Below are 18,590 nucleotides of genomic sequence, written 5' to 3'. Positions count from 1 at the left end.
TCACTAACTGATCAAAGCCATAGAATTCGTCTTCATTTCCACTTCCATCAGTGTCAGAACTATCAGATAGGAAGAGGAGAGTCCCAATTTTTCCAGGGAGTGAGAGCTGACTTGCGACGAGGCATGGTGAACAAGGGTAACTGAGCCGGAGTTCCCACAATGCTATGCGGGCACCTAGATTTTTTTGTTTATGACACACACCCACCACGCAGACCCGTTCTCTCACATGTAGGCCTATGAGCGCTTTCGCGCTAAATTTGACGGCTTTAGAATTTTGGCGTAGATCTATGGTTTGGACACTCAACGTGAAGCCGTAGATCTACGGGACGGACCCTGAAAGGGTTAAAATCAGGCATAATCAGAGACAACACCACAGACTACTACCCTACCTTTCTCATAACCAACCTAGGTAAATTGCCCCAAGACACTACAAAAGTTACCTCCAGACTACATAACGAGACAGCTGTTAATAACTTTATAACAGCTATGAATAATACTGACTGGCATAATGAGCTTGAAACATATACACGAATGAATGTATTAATAATTTTCTTAAAAAAAAAAAAAAACACTACCTCTATAACAAGCATTGCCGTAAAAAACTAAACAGATCACAGCTAAGAGACTGAACAGTCCCTGGCTAACACCTAGCATCCTTAACCCTTTCAGGGTCCAAGGCCAAAATTGTAAAGGGTGCCCCAGTGTCCAAGAAATTTTGAAAAAAAAAAAAAAAAATTATTTTTTCTTACAGAATTAAAGAGTATATTTTTGTGAAGGTAATAAAACAAAAAAAAACAAATTTCTGATCAGTATTTACCGAGATACAGTACCGAGAAGTTGACCCAAAATGACCGGGTGACGGCAACATCGACGATTTCCACATATGCGCATTACTTTATTTTACATTTTTTATAGTTTTTTTTCTTTTCTAATTTTTTTCTTTTCCTACTAACATTTGGGGCCTGAGAGACCAATACTGTATATAATGTATATATATAAACTCACTGTATTGAACACAATAACTACACTAAAGTTATTATCATATTATTGTTTACCACTATTGTTTATTACAATAAACATGCACAAATCTTGTATAATACTAATGTTCTATGATATATTTACATATTTACAATCACTGGACATGTTTTCAGAACTGCAAGAGCTTGTGGAACTCCTTGAAACAAGGCACCATGCACAGAGGTACCTTACATTCCTCTCACATAAACCGAGTGTCTTTGCGTCTTTGTTGCCGTCGTTTTGTTTGTGCGCAGACAATGCATCTCTTCTGAGCAAATTTCTTCTTAGTTGCAGGAAGCTGTATATAATGTACAGTGGACCCTCGACCAACGATGGCATCATATAACGTTAAATCCGACTAGTGATACATTTTAATGCAAAATTTTTGCCTTGACTAGCGCTAAAAAACTCGACCAACGCCATTCGTTCTGTTCGAGACGCATCCACGTGTGGCCTGCTCAGTGTTTACAAGCCAGCCACCGCGGTCGCATCCAAACATACAATCGGAACATTTCATATTATCAAAGCGTTTTTAGTGATTGCACCTGCAAAATAAGTCATCATGGGCCCCAAGAAAGCTTCTAGTGCCATCCCTGTGATAAAAAGGATGAGAATTAGTATGGAAATTAAGAAAGATTTTGAAGGGTTTGGGGCTAACCCTGAGATGCCTATGCCAGTTGTGGAATCCATTGTGCCTACTTCAAAGATTAAGGAAATGTGTGCAAAGTGGGTTGAACTGCAAACCTTTATGGATGAAAATCACCCTAACAAAGCTATTGCAAGCCGTGCTGGTGACTATTACAATGACAATGTTGTGGCCAATTTTAGACAGACCATAAAGGAACGGGAGGTACAGAGCTCTATGGACAGATATGTTGTGCGACAGAGGTCCAGTGACTCTCAAGCTGGTCCAAGTGGCATTAAAAGAAGGGAAGTACCCCAGAAAAGGACTTGACACCTCAAGTCCTAATGGAAGGGGATTTCCCTTCTAAACACTAACACCATCCACACTCTCCCCTCCTCCCATCCCATCAATCATCACCAGATCTTCAATAAAGGTAAGTGTCGTGTAACTGTACATGTCTTCTTCAGTTTGTGTGTATTAAAATTAATATTTCATGTGGTAAAAATTTTTTTTTCATTACTTTGGGGTGTCAGGAACGGATTAATTTGATTTCCATTATTTCTTATGGGGAAAATTAACTCGACTAACGATAATTTTGACTAACGATGAGTTCTCAGGAACGGATTAATATCATTGGTCAAGGATCCACTAACTATAGGCCAATATCCAACTTACACCCTCTCTCAAAAATCTTTGAAAAACTAATTCATAAACGAATCTACTCCTACCTTATCTCCCAGAACATACTCAACCCCTGCCAATTTGGATTCAGGCCTAATAAAAATACTAATGATGCTATTATACACATGCTAGAACATATATACACTGCAATAGAGAAAAAAGAAGTCCCACTGGGGATCTTCATTGACTTACGTAAAGCTTTTGATACAGTTGACCATGACTTGCTCCACGTAAAATTGTCACACTATGGTATAAGAGGGCACTCCCTCAATTACCTCAAGTCATACCTCAGCAACAGAAGCCAATATGTGTACGCAAATGGGGCAAACTCTTCTGCGCAACCAATTACAGTTGGTGTCCCACAGGGAAGTGTCCTTGGCCCTCTTCTCTTTCTCCTATACATAAATGACCTTCCAAATGCTTCGCAATTACTCAAACCCACACTATTTGCAGATGACACTACATACGTCTTCTCTCACCCGAGCCCAGTCACACTAGCCAATACTGTAAATACCGAATTACAGAAAATATCTACCTGGATGAGGACTAACAAACTTACACTAAACATTGACAAAACCTACTTCATTCAGTTTGGTAACAGAGCTACAGATGTCCCTCTTAACATAATGATAAACGGATCACCTATCACAAAGCTAACAGAGGGAAAATTCTTAGGAATCCACCTTGATAATAGACTCAAATTTCATACACATATACAACAAATTTCTAAGAAAATTTCCAAGACTGTAGGCATACTATCGAAGATACGGTACTATGTTCCACAGTCAGCCCTCCTGGCCCTATATCACTCTCTTATTTACCCCTATCTCACCTATGGAATTTGTGCATGGGGCTCAACAACAGTTAACCATCTCAGACCACTAATTACCCAACAAAAGGCTGCAGTTAGAATGATAACAAATTCTCACTACAGGCAGCACACTCCACCAATATTCAATACACTAAACCTACTCACCATACAAAACATCCATACTTATTACTGCACCTATTACATACATAGAACACTTAACTCTGATATTAACCCTCCCCTCAAACATCTCCTTGCCAACCTCAACAGAACACATGACCATAACACAAGGCACAGATCACTCTTTGATGTTCCTCGTGTTCATCTCACACTATGCAAAAACTCAATGCACATAAAAGGCCCTAAAATCTGGAATTCATTACCTGTAAATATAAAAGAAACACTTCCTGTTTATAAATTCAAGTCTCTACTCAAAGATCACTTACTCACCCAAAACCAAATAAATACTGAATAACTGAACCTTATAAATTGTATATCTTAAATGTTTCTCACAATTATATCACATAAATGTTAAACCTAAAACCCAATCTAACTTTATTATTTTTTAAATACACTACCTAACAGAATCCTTCATATGACCTGTCTTTGTAATACTCACTTGTGCTTTATAGTAATCTGTTTACATTAATGTTTTATCACTGACTTCATCATTGCTTAATTAATCTTAAGTTAATTTTAAGCCAGCCCGTAATGCTATGCATAGTATAAGTGGCTTTGGCATACTGCTCTTATCTGTATTTTTTTGTACCTCTGTATGTGTGCACAAATTTATAATAAATAAATAAATAAATAAATAAATATACACCTGGAAAATCCTAGAGGGACTAGTACCAAACTTGCACACGAAAATCACTCAGTACGAAAGCAAAAGACTTGGCAGACGATGCAACATCCCCCCAATGAAAAGCAGAGATGTCACTAGCACATTAAGAGACCATACAATAAGTGTCAGGGGCCCGAGACTGTTCAACTGCCTCCCAGTATACATAAGGGGGATTACCAACAGACCCCTGGCAGTCTTCAAGCTGGTACTGGACAAGCACCTAAAGTCGGTTCCTGACCAGCCGGGCTGTGGCTCGTACGTTGGTTTGCGTGCAGACAGCAGTAACAGCCTGGTTGATCAGGCTCTGATCCACCAGGAGGCCTGGTCACAGACCGGGCCGTGGGGGCGTTGACCCCTGGAACTCTCTCCAGGTAAACTCCAGGTACCACTTTTGTTTATTACAATAAACATGCACAAATCTTGTATAATACTAATGTTCTATCACATATTTACATATTTACAATCACTGGACATGTTTTTAGAACTGCTGGAGCTTGTGGAACTCCTTGAAACAAGGCACCATGCACAGAGGTACCTTACATTCCTCGCACATAAACCGAGTGTCTTTGTGTCTTTGTTGCCGTCGTTTTGTTTGTGCACAGACAATGCATCTCTTCTGAGCAAATTTCTTCTTAGTTGCAGGAAGTTGTATTATGAAATGATCACCTTTCCTCCTCAAATGCTTGGGTATATCCTGGTATATCCATATGGTACTGTTGTATTCATCACAATAAACACACTAATATTTTCATCATTATTTCGTTTACAATAATTGTTTACAACAAAAATATGCAAAAATGTTGTATATTAGTAATGTTCTATTATATATTTACAAATGTACAGCCATTCGACATGTTCCTTGAGGTGGATGACAAAGCGCTTTGTCTTGGAAACTGCCGAGTTACAAGCTGGTTTAGGTCTCTACTCACTCAGTCTTGGCTGGTGCCTCGTGGCACCAACACCTACTGGCCATATGATACACGGTATCATATGTTACAGGGTACCATATGGTACATTGTATTATACGGTGCAGGGTACCATATAGTACAAGGCACCGTACAGTACAGAACACCATATGGTACAGGTACAGTCATCCCTATGGAAATAAGTCACCATGACTTTCCTGGGTTATCCTAGGATTTTATACATATGCTGCTATGTATGATAATCTATGTAACTGTAGTTGTGTACACCTGAATAGACTTACTCAAGCGCATGTGGCATCGTAAGTTTATTTAGGTATACACAAATAAAGTTACATAGATTATCATACATAGCAGCATATGTTTGGAGAACCTAGGATAACCCAAAAAAGTCAGACTTATTTCCATTAGGGTCCTTGTACCCTGTACCATATGGTACAATGTACCATATGGTATAATGAACCATATGGTACAATGTACTATATAGTACATTGTACCATATGGTACCATTGTACCATATGATACCATTGTATGACATGGCACCATTGTACCATATTTTACAATGGTACCATATGGTTCAAAACCATAGAATTCCTCTTCAGATCCACTTCCATCAGTCTTAGAACTGTAAGTTGTGAAGAGGAGAGTCAGAATTCGCCCGGAGAGTGAGTGGGGAGTGAGAACTTCCTTGCCGCCAGGCATGATGAACAAAGCTACTTTGGCGGCGTTCCCACAATGCCATGCAGGCATCCATATTTTTTCTATAGAGCGCACACTGACCACCTAGATCCATTCTCTCAGATGTAGGCCTACCAGCCTTCTTGCGCTAAATTTGATGCCGCTAGAATTTTGGCATATATCTACAGTTTGGACCCTCAACGTAAAGCTGTAGATCTATGGCATGGACCCTGAAAGGGTTAAAAACAAGGCAGGGGATATAAATAACTTACCACCTTTCATGTACAAAAATGCATCACAAGTACTGTTACCAATTATTGCAACACTCTTTAACAAATCCATTGAATCCTCCACCTTCCCAGCAATTCTCAAAATAGCGAGGGTCACTCCAATCCACAAAGGAGGTGATCAAACCGACTTGAATAACTATAGACCAATATCTAACCTACCTCTACTCTCTAAAATCTTTGAAAAATTAATTTATAGACAGATCTATTCCTACCTAGTCTCATGCAATATACTAAATCCCTGTCAGTGTGGATTCAGGACTAATAAAAGCACAAATGATGCTATTATACACATGCTAGAACACTGCTCTCAACAAGAAAGATGTCCCGCTGGGAATCTTCATTGATTTACAAAAAGCTTTTGATACACTGACCATGATTTGCTGCACATTAAATTAACACACCATGGTATAAGAGAGCATTCCCTCAACTACCTAAAGTCATACCTTAGTAACAGAAGCCAATATGTGTACACAAATGGAATAAACTCCTCCACTCAACCAATCCCAGTCAGTGTCCCACAAGGATGTGTCCTTGGTCCACTCTTTCTCATTAACATCATTGACCTACCGAATGCATCACAGCCACTCAAACCCATATTATTTGCAGATAACACAACATACGTCTTCTCTCACCCAAACCTAGTCATACTAGCTAACACTGTTAATGCCGAATTGAAGAAAATAACTACATGGATGATGACAAATAAGCTTACCCTCAATACTGACAAGAGCTATTTCGTTCAGTTTGGAAACAGAGCTGCAAATATTCCACTTAACGTAATGCTAAACGGATCACCCATCACCAGACTCACAAAGGGAAAATTCCTAGGAATCCACCTTGGCAGTAGCCTCAAATTCCAGACACACACACACACACAACAAATTTCTAAGAAAATCTCAAAGACAGTAGGCATATTATCATACTACATATGTTCCACAATCAGCTCTCCTTACACTGTATCATTCACTCATCTACCCTTATCTCACATATGGAATTTGTGCATGGGGATCAACAACATTAACCCTTTGACTGTTTTCGACGTATAAATATGTCTTACGAGCCAATGTTTCTGACGTATATATACTCAATAATTCTAGCGGCTTCAAATCAAGCGAAAGAAAGCTGGTAGGCCCACATGTGAGAGAATGGGTCTGTGTGGTCAGTGTGCACCACATAAAAAAAATCCTGCAACACACATTGCGTAATGAGAAAAAAAAACTCATCGTTTTTTTGGAATAAAACGCCGACTTTGAGGTGTATTTTCGTATAGTATTTATTGTTGTATTCGTGTTTCCATGGTCTTAGGTGATAAAATGGAAAACATATTACAGAAATAGAGATGATTTTCATTACTTTGACGATGAAAACGACCTTGAAACTGAGCTCAAAGTAGCGGAAATGTTTGATTTTTACCAATGTTCAGGAGTAAATAAATCACACCACACGTCCAATTCACGTCAACTGGGGAGTCTAATATTCTTTCACTAGTGCACTGATATTATTTATACCATTTTTACAATAATGCAGTAGTCTGCATAACAGTAAATTTTGTATTTTTTTGTATGAATAAAAAATCAAAATAGAAAGCAATAATAATATAAGAGGGGCCTAGAGATGTGACTAATGAACAGAGCATATGTTATTTTAGTGCCACGAATGTCTACCTTGTTTATTCTGGACCCTATTTTGAAATTGGCATCTTTTTTAGTTTGCGTGAAATTGGCCAAATTGCCAATTTCTGACCACCATATTGGGTAGTCCAAATTAGTAAATGGGAGGTTTCTTGTACTCAGCTGATAGATAAAATGGAGTTCTAAAGAAATAGCTATGAGTTTGGTCAACTGGAACAATGGAATTGGCTGAAAATAGGGCTCAAAGTCGGCGAAATCGCCGATACGCATATGTCGTCGAGACCGCTAACTTCGCGAGAGCATAATTCCATGAGTTTTCGACCAAATTTCGAACTTTTGGTGTCATTACCATCGGGAAAAGGTTCTCTATCATTTCATAAGAAAAAATAATTTTTTTTTTCAAAAATTGAGCGACATAGAATGACAGTTTCAGAGAGGGGCCTGAAACAGTCAAAGGGTTAAATCACCTAAGACCACTAATAACCCAGCAAAAGGCTGCAGTCAGATTGATAACAAATTCCCACTCCCGACAGCATACTCCACCAATATTCAAAAGTCTAAAACTGCATCCATAGTTATTAATGTGCCTACTACATAGGTAGAACACTTCACTCAAACATAAAACCTCCACTCAAACTTCTCACTAATCTTCACAGAACACACGACCACAAGACACAGATCTCTTTTTGATGTACTCCATGTCCATATCTCACTGTGTAAAAACTCTATGCACATAAAGGGCCCCAAAATTTGGAATTCATTACCAGTACATAAATACTAAAGTAACCAGGTCTGAACACCAATTAAACCTGTAAACGGTCCAAGCAGATCTACATTCATATGCGTAGTGCTCCAAAAGTAGATCTACGTTTTTTTTTACATATTTTCAAATAGTATAACAAAAAAAAAAGCAGATAAAAGTTTTTTTTACACGTTTTCAAATGTAAAAAAAAAAAAAAAAAAATCTACTTTTTTTTGCATACTTTCAAATGTTGAAAAAACGTATACATACGTTTGGACCGTTTACGGGTTAAGGTTCTTCTCAAAAGCCACCTACTCACCCTAAACTACATACTCAATATTCAATATTTAACCAAAAATCTCCCAATTACTTAAATCTTAAAACTTCAAATCTAGACACCCAAAGTTCATACATTATTAATACTACATTATAGAATAAATATCTAAACAAAACAATACTGCCTTACACCCAATTGTAGCATTCTCATACTAAAAATTACTTTCAACAACTCACAATGTTATATTTCCATAATATAATTTCAATATTTATTATTGAAACTATTGTAATTAGAGTAAAATTACTGTCAACTATAAATAAAAAAAAAGATGTACAACTTAAACAAACTATGATCAATTTCAGGAAAAATAAAAGCACTAATAATGCAATCATAAAAATGCTAGTTCTGCTCTACACAGCATTGGAAAATAAGGAATATCCACTAGGAATTTTTATTGACCTAAGAAAAGCTTTTGACACAGTAGACCACAGCATCCTACTCCACAAACTTGACCATTATGGTATAAGAGGCCATGCACTTGCATATTTCAAATCTTACCTTACTAATAGGTATCAGTATGTCACCATTAAAGACACAGCATCAACAACATGGCCACTTGATACTGGAGTTCTGCAGGGAAGTGTCCTTGGTCCCCTGCTCTTCCTCATATACATCAATGATCTTCCAAACGTATCCCAACACCTGAACCCCATTCTCTTTGCTGACGAAACGACTTATGTCATCTCTCACCCTAATCTTGCCACCCTCAATACCATTGTTAACGAGGAGCTGATCAAAATATCGACTTGGATGACAGCCAATAATCTTACTCTTAACACTGACAAAACCTACTATATTATGTTTGGTAGCAGAGCAGGAGTTGCGCAAATTAACATCAAGATCGACAACACTCTAATTGCCAGACATAATGAGGGCAAATTCCTTGGCCTATACCTCGACAACAACCTGAATTTCAGCATCCATATCCAACACATAACCAAAAATAGTATCCAAAACGGTGGAGATCCTCTCCAAGATACGATACTACGTGCCGCAAAATGCCCTTCTCACACTATACCACTCGCTGATTTATCCATACCTCACCTATGCTATTTGTGCTTGGGGATCAACTGCAGCAACACACCTAAAGCCAATAATAACCCAACAAAAAGCCACAGTAAGAATAATCACTAAATACCATCCCTGGCAACACACACCCCCACTCTTCATAGATCTAAACTTACTCCCTGTTCAGTACATCCACACTTACTACTGTGCAATCTACATCTACAGGACCTTAAATTCCAATATAAACCATGACCTAAAACGCTTTCTTGATAGCTGTGACAGAACCCACAGGCATAACACCAGACACAAACATCTCTATGACATTCCCCGTGTCTGACTAAACCTTTACAAAAATTCAATGTATGTCAAAGGCCCTAAAATCTGGAACACCCTAGCTGAAAACTCTAGAACTGCAGACACATTCATCACCTTCAAAACTACCATTAGAAAACATCTTATCTCCCTGATATACCCCGTCAACTAATTACACGAATACCACCTGGTGGTTCACACTTACACTCACTCACCCATTTGACCATAAACAGAAATATCAATCTCAATCTTAAAATAATGAATCCTAACTAGTCATAAGTTGGCCTGTGATACTCCAATACTGAAACTATGTATTGTGCCAAAACAAAAGCATTCACATTGATAAACTCACAAACTAGTATTTAGTCACTTAGCCATAATACCAACTTACCTCATAATTTGTAATATTTTAAATTTAAGAATTAATTTAAGTCTGCCTGAAATGCCTAGCCATGCTAGGTGTTCTAGTGGTACACTCTGTAATTATTATTTTACTACATGTAAACCAAATTCTGTAAACCAAATTCTGTAAACTCAGCATTGTAATCCTTATAGAGAATAAACTTTGAATTGAATTGAATTAAATAAAGTCTGCCCATAATGCCTAGGCATGATAATGGCTCTCCTTGCACTGCAACTCATTATTGTAATTTCATAATCTCAATGTAATCTTGCAAAAAAATAAATTTTGTTTGTTTGTGTTACCTTGAAAGTGTACTCACCTAATTATGGTTGCAAGGGTTGAGACTCAGCTCCTTGCTTGTATATATGTTTATTTACTTACACTGCTACTAGGGCAGTTCATTTAGAAGTGGCTCAGGACTTGTCTGCAGAACAATTTATACAGCTGTTTTGGAAATTTGCAGCTAGGAGATCCTGTCCAAGATTGATGATTTCAGATAATGCCTCTAATTTTGTAGCGGGTGCCCAATATTTGATGGAATTAAAGGAGAATAATGCTGTACAATCTCTGTTAACCCAGCGAGGGTGTGTCTGGAAGTTTATTACTCCCAGAGTGCTGTGGCAAGGTGGGTTTTATGAATGATAGGTACAGTAAAAAGATGTCTACGGAAGGTGCAAGGAATTCCGTACTGTGTTAGTGGAAGCACAATAGTGATACTCCTATTGTAGACGTATTAACACCTTCTCACTTAATATATGGATGAAAATTGGAAGCTGCACCTATCTGTAGATTAATCCCGAGGAAACTGATGAAGATGATAATAACGTAGAAGTGCAAGGTAATAAATTTAAAATGTTAAATAAAGTAATTAATCACTGGTCCAATGTGTGGCATAAACAGTGTCTTCTTACACTACGTGAACACTTTCATGGTGCGTCAGAAGCAGTAAATCAACAGAACATTCAACCAGGTGACATTTTATTAATAGATACTGAGCAACATCGAACACTGTGGCCTCTGGGCAAGGTATTAACATTATACCCATATGCACAAGGTGTTGTCAGGAATGTCAAAATGTTGTGCTGTGATCCAGAAAGTTTGCATACCATTAATAAATTAATTCCCATGAATTATATGGGGTTCAATCAAAAGCAAATGAAAATCTAAGGGAAAGTGACACTAGTGAAATTTAAGATAGCACCAAGAAATTCAAGAGGAAGAAATTGTAATAAGGCCTACTAGGAGAACAGCCACTCAAGCTAGAGCTAGCTGGAATCACTTCCTAGAGGAAGGAGCAATTTAAATAATTTATCAATGGACTCTGCCTGGCTGCAGAGTGGAAAATTTTGAATATTCCAGAAGTCAGCAGGTGTAAATTTATACAATTGTAATTGTGGATTAAAATGATGCTCATTTGACCTTTGAGGGGAGAAGAAACGTTCTGTGATTGCACAAGGGGGTAGGAAAGACACCATATTGAATTCAGTTGGTGAGGGCACTTTGTAATTTGTGCCAGAAGTTCGGCATTTTCCGAGGCTTAATGGTGCAGGCCTAAAAGAATTTGGAGCTGAAATTGTAAATATAGTCCTGATGAGAAAAAATAGAGACAAAAAATGGCAGGACATCAAGAATTTGTATGTACAGAGGAAAATAAGGGAGGCAGTCACCACCCACAGATAAGTAAATCATCTTTTTATGTAGAGCTAACTGACCAGTGTAGTTTGTATATAGTAATTGAGCTCCAGAGAAAATTTGGTAAATTAATACCAGGAATTTCATATGTTCAAGTTTAAGTGGTTATATGCTTGACATTAACTGTCGGACCCCCCCCCCCCATCTCTTTCAGCAAGTCAGACCCAATTTATACAGTCCACAACAAAACAATTTTTACTAGAACTACTGGTTTCTCATATGTAATGGTTAATTTTAGGTTCCAGCTGATGTGAGAGCAGCTTGAGGTTATAGGTGTCGAGGAAGACACTCTCTTTTTGACCTAGAGTGTCTAACATTCCCACCTACCTCAGAGGTGCAACAGAAATTGGGAAGTAATATTTACCTTAGTTGCATCCTACCCAAATTGCTTGTATGAACATAATGAAGTTCATACAGGTAATTTCTCACAACTACTGCCACTACTACCCGCACGACCTTCCATCTGACTCCCGCCACTATAAATACTTGTTTCTTAGCTCTCTCTCTATTAAGATTGAAAAAGCCACTCGTGGCGAAACATTGCCTTGAATCAATGTCCTCAACTGCACATAGATGTCTTTTTCCACATTTACATCATAGTATACAGAAGTTATAAATGAGCCAAAAACTACAACTTAGTGTGGCGTTGCTTTAGGTTTGCTGTATAGCTAAATTCTTGTTACCTGAGGAAGCATCAGTAGATCAACATAACATAGCTCCTGAGAGTTGTTGTTGTGGGTGTATAGGGCCAGCACATCTTGCACCGTATTAAGCCCAGCTGGGGCCTAGTTCCTAGGCCTTTTGTGTACCCATATGCTCTTGCGCTACCGTCCGCATGATGGATATGGGGTGCACAATAAACTAGCCACTTCAGTGGCAAAATCTCTCTCAAAAATCTCTTGGGGGAATATAGTGCCCAAAGCTGAGCTGGAATCGGAAAGGAAACAAGAGTGCCCTCTGAGCTAGAAATCTATACAGATATTGACGAATGTATTAATAATTTTCTAAAAAAAGACCCAATACCTCTATAACAAGCACTGCCCCCAAAAAACTAAACAGTTGACAGCTAAGAGACTGAACAGTCTCTGGCTAACACCCAGCATCCTCAAATCCATAAATACAAAGCACCTATACGAAAAAAGTACAGAATGGGTCACATAACCAGAGACCAAACAAAACGTTACTCGTCAACCCTAACCAGCCTGACAAGAAGGGCTAAAAAACTGTATTATGAGAACAGATTATCCAACTTACGAGGTGATATAAAAAAGACCTGGAAAACCCCATCGGAAATTCTAGGAACAAAAAAGATATCACGAAATAGAGAAATTGAATTAACAAAACCAGATGAACCCCAACTCCCACCAACTGAAACAGCAAACAGACTCAATAATTTCTTCTCCACTATAGGAAAAAACCTTGCCAATAAAATCCCAAGCTCAGATACCCCACCCAATGACTACCTCACCGGGAACTACCCGAACACACTGTTCCTAGCTCCGACTAACCCAACTGAAGTCTCCCTTATTATCAACACACTAAAAAACAAGACAGGAGATTTAAATACCTTACCACTCTTTAAATACAAAAAAGCGTCACAAGTACTATCACCAATCATTGCAACACGCTTTAACAATATGAACAACACACTTCTCATACCAACAATAACTAAACCAACCAGGCTCACTGAGACAAGTGCAACCATAATAGACCACATATGGACCAATATACTAGCCCCCCTTAAATCAGGGATAATCACAGATAGCACTACAGACCACTACCCTACCTTCCTCCTGACAAACATTAATAAACCACCACTTGAATACAACAAAGTCTCATTTAGACTCCATGACGAGGCCTCAATAAGGAAGTTCACAGCTGACCTAGAGATTGTTGACTGGCCTACAGAATTCTCCAAGGCCAATGGTATTGATGATTGGACAGACATTTTTCTTAACAAATTACTTAGACTATACAACAAACATTGTCCTATAAAAACGAAACAGATCACAAACAAACGGCTTGGTTGCCCATGGCTAACCAGCACCATTCTGAAATCCATTGACAAGAAACACCAATATGAAAAGCAATATAGACAGGGCTTAATACACAAAGATATTCTTAAACACTATTCATCAGTTCTCACCAAAGTAATAAAGAAAGCCAAACAACTATACTACTCCAGTAGATTCACAGACATTAGAGGAGATATAAAAAAGACCTGGAAAACACTCTCTCAGATTCTAGGGACCCACAAACTGAAAAAAAACAAGAATATTGTCCTAACTAAACCTAATGAAACACCACTACATCCCACTGACACAGCTAACAAGATAAACGACTTCTTCTCAACCATAGGATCTAATCTCGCCAATAAAATCCCACATACTAATGCCCATGCCGGGGACTACCTAGATGGGAATTTCCCAAATTCCTTCTATCTTGCACCAACTGAGCCCTCAGAAGTCACCGAGATTATAAAGTCACTTAAAAACAACTCAGGGAATCTGTCTAATGTCCCACCATTACTGTACAAGCGAGCGGCCCATATCCTTTCGCATGCTATTTCATTACTTTTTAACAAGTCACTAGAAACTAGCACCTTCCCGAAACTACTCAAGATGGCAAGGGTTACACCAATACATAAAGGTGGTGACCCTACAGACTTAAACAACTATAGGCCAATATCAAACTTACCATTGCTATCCAAAATTTTTGAGAAACTCGTGCACAGGAGACTATATTCATTTATAACAGCACAAAACATACTCAACCCCTGCCAATTTGGATTTAGGAAAAATAAAATCACTAATGATGCAATCATAAAAATGCTAGATCTGCTTTACACAGCATTGGAAAATAAGGAATATCCACTAGGAATTTTTATTGACCTAAGAAAAGCTTTTGACACGGTAGACCACGACATCCTACTCCACAAACTTGACCATTAGGGTATAAGAGGCCATGCGCTTGTTTATTTCAAATCTTACCTTACTAAGAGGTATCAGTATGTTACCATTAAAGACACAGCATCAACAACATGGCCACATGATACTGGAGTTGCGCAGGGAAGTGTCCTTGGTCCCCTGCTCTTCCTCATATACATCAATGATCTTCCAAACGTATCCCAACACCTGAAACCCATTCTCTTTGCTGACGACACGACTTACGTCATCTCTCACCCTAATCTTGCCACCCTCAACACCATTGTTAACGAGGAGCTGATCAAAATATCGACTTGGATGACAGCCAATAAACTTACGCTTAACACTGACAAAACCTACTATATTATGTTTGGTAGCAGAGCAGGAGATGCACAAATTAACATTAAGATCGACAATGCTCTAATTACCAGACATAATGAGGGCAAATTCCTAGGCCTATACCTTGACAACAACCTGAATTTCAGCACCCATATCCAACACATAACCAAAAAAGTATCCAAAACGGTTGGGATCCTCTCCAAGGTACGATACTACGTGCTGCAAAATGCCCTTCTCACACTATACCACTCACTTATTTATCCATACCTCACCTATGCTATTTGTGCTTGGGGATCAACTGCAGCAACACACCTAAAGCCAATAATAACCCAACAAAAAGCTGCAGTAAGAATAATCACTAAATCCCATCCCTGGCAACACACCCCCCCCACTCTTCATAGATCTAAACTTACTCCCTGTTCAGTACATCCACACTTACTACATCTACAGGACCTTAAACTCCAATATCAACCTTGACCTAAAACGCTTTCTTGATAGTTGTGACAGAACCCACAGGCATAACACCAGACACAAACATCTCTACGACATTCCCCATGTCCGACTAAACCTTTACAAAAATTCAATGTATGTCAAAGGCCCTAAAATCTGGAACACCCTAGCTGAAAACTCTAGAACTGCAGACACATTCAACACCTTCAAAACTACCATTAGGAAACATCTTATCTCCCTGATAAACCCCGTCAACTAACTACACGAATACCACCTGGTGGTTCACACTTACACTCACTCACTAATTTGACCATAAACAGAAATATTAATCTCAATCTTAAAATAATGAATCCTATGATACTCCAATACTGAAACTATGTACTGTGCCAAAACAAAAGCATTCACATTGCTAAACTCACAAACTAGTATTTAGTCACTTAGCCATAATACCAACTTACCTCATAATTTGTAATATTTTAAAATAAAGAATTAAACTAAGTTGATTCGCTGCCTGACCACGGTGGAGTGCGGTTGTGCTCTGCACCCCTCTGCTGTTTTCAGGCGAGCTACCTCAGTTCATCAACAACCATTGAGTAGTGAGGACGTGCGCTGCTCATTTTGGGATATCAAAATGGCGGAATATACGGTACGGAGAGTAAATACTATCTGCATAGAGCTGGTTCAAGGTACGTTAAGTGGAGATACGATGAACGTCCTTCTCCCTAACATCATCAGGGATACATATGGTATTCCCAACGAGGAATTGTATGGCGTCGCTCTTAATGGTTTAACAAGAATCTTTGTGAAATTTCTACGAGCCGGCTTCTACACAAGAATTGTCGAGCATTACCAGGAACAACGTATGAGTGTGAATTCAGCGATGGATGTTGTGTTACATGACGTCTCTAAGTACTTCACATGGGTGAAGGTACGGAATGTACCCTTCGAGGCTACGGCTTATGGCCTACAGATTTTTTTTCACAGTTATGGGACAGTGCATTCTGCAACTATGGGGATGAGGGATGGTCCGTATAAAGGAATGCCGAAAGGTTCTTACACCCTTAAAATGTCTTCAACAAGGCCTATACCATCCTATGTTACGATCGGTTGTAGAACACAGGTTTATGTGTACTATGCTGGGCTATGGAAAACATGTCGTCTGTGTAGCTCTTATGAGCACATGGCAGCCCAGTGTCCTAGGAGGCGGGCTTCTCGAATTCTGGAAACTCCAATTGTGATTCAACAGTCGTGTGATTTGGTGCCTGGCTCTGATGCCTCGGGAGGCCGGAGGCCTGACCTCTGGAGCGAAGAGGTCGACTGGGAGGTGGTGGCGGCGGAGACGTGTGTCACTCTCCCAGGGGCGTCAGGGGAGTCGAAGGTGACATCTGAGGAGTCTTTCGTCCAGGAAGCTTCAACCCAGGATGGTTTATTGGCAGATGTGATCAAGGATTTTTTGGATGGGGAGGAACCCTGTGCAAAAGGTGTCCTCAGTTTATGTGAAGCTGGAGCGTTGGAGGGACAACAAATTGTGGAGGAAGACTTGAGTAAGAAAGGGCTGGAGCGTGTGGTGGCCGTGGAGGTACACCAGGAGGATTCGTCTGAGGGTGATATGTGTGTAAGTGGGAGTTCTAGGAAACGAACTGCGGCATCAGAGATAGACGAGGTCATTACCCCGGGGCTGAGGCCGGGGAAGAAGTCATGGGCAGCGGTTGTGGAGCCGATGCCACATAGTGGTAGAGGTGTGCCTGAGTTGCAAAGTGGGAAAGGGAGGGGGGAGGTGACTGCACAGGAAAACTCGAGTGGCAAAGGAACACGTAATATGAAAAGTGCAGTGAGTAAATCCCATAGGCATAGGGGAAAGCCGCCCCTTCTGTAATTTTCAGATGTGTCACGCTTAATGTTAATGGACTTAAGACTGAGGTCAAGAAAGTTTGGTTGGAGTGGTTTTTAAGGCGGTTTGATGTCGATATATGCTTTTTGCAAGAGCATAATCACAGGGCTGGTTGTGTGTTGCGGGTGAAAGGATATCGGATGTATGTTACCAGTGGTTTGCAATTGAAAGGTGGGGTAGCAGTGGCGGTAAAGGAGACCAGCCCCTTGCATGTCATCGGTTGGGAAGAGGGGGGGTGGGAGGGTCGTGAGGGTGGATGGTGTCTGGGGTGAGAGTCGAGCTAGTTTCGTAGGAGTTTACATGCCAGCAACTAGCAATACCAGGGTAAAAGTAGATTTTGTCAGAGAGGTATTGCTGTATCACTTGAGAGGTTTGCCTGCTATAACAGTAATAGGAGGTGATTGGAATTGTGTGATTAGGAGTGGTGATGTCGAACCGAGAGGGGCAGGTTGTGTGCTGAGTGTGCTGAGGGATGTATTGCGAGATATTGGGGTTGTTGATGTGGTGGGGAGGGGGGGATACCTAGTGGAGCATACGTTCGTCCGTAGGGGATATGAAGCGCGATTGGACAGAATTTATATTAAGCAGGGTATAGATGTTGTGAGGGTGCAAACCTTCGATGTGGGGTTTTCGGATCACAGGGCGGTAATAGCAGATTTGATGTGGGATGGAGTGGTGCGTATTTATTCTGGGTACTGGAAATTAAATGTAAGGCTTCTTAAGGAGGAGGGGGAGGGGCCTTTTTTCAGTGATTGGTGGTTGCCTTTTTGGGAGGCTAGGGACAGGGAGATAGATATGTTAGATTGGTGGGAAATGCAGGCAAAACCTGGAATAGCGAATTTTTTTAAGGTTAGGGGACGAGAAGAGGCGAGGTGGCGTTTTGGGTTGCAAAATTATCTGGAGGGACAGTTACAAGATTGTTATGTTGGGGGAGGTGGTAAGAGGGATGATATGGACAGTCTGCGGAGTAGAATCACTGAATTACACAATGATAG

At 39.7% G+C, this 18,590-nt stretch overlaps 1 protein-coding gene across 2 annotated transcripts in view; it reads right to left on the bottom strand.

Moving 5' to 3' along the window:
• LOC138854990 (MATH and LRR domain-containing protein PFE0570w-like) overlaps positions 1 to 12,807 on the bottom strand; it is a 54,986-nt gene extending 42,179 nt beyond the window's left edge. Inside the window, exon 1 of one of the 2 annotated variants that reach the window (XM_070101483.1) lies at positions 12,675 to 12,807. The gene's annotated coding sequence lies outside the window, so the exon portion shown is untranslated. The remainder of the gene's footprint in view (positions 1 to 12,674) is intronic. The other variant, XM_070101475.1, reaches the window with a different exon arrangement.
• Between the last annotated feature and the right edge of the window lie 5,783 nt (positions 12,808 to 18,590).

Source organism: Cherax quadricarinatus, chromosome 5, assembly GCF_038502225.1.
Source record: "Cherax quadricarinatus isolate ZL_2023a chromosome 5, ASM3850222v1, whole genome shotgun sequence".
Classification (NCBI taxonomy): domain Eukaryota; kingdom Metazoa; phylum Arthropoda; class Malacostraca; order Decapoda; family Parastacidae; genus Cherax; species Cherax quadricarinatus.
The sequence above is the reverse complement of the archived record's forward strand: the minus strand, read 5'-3'. Positions and strand labels throughout refer to the sequence as shown.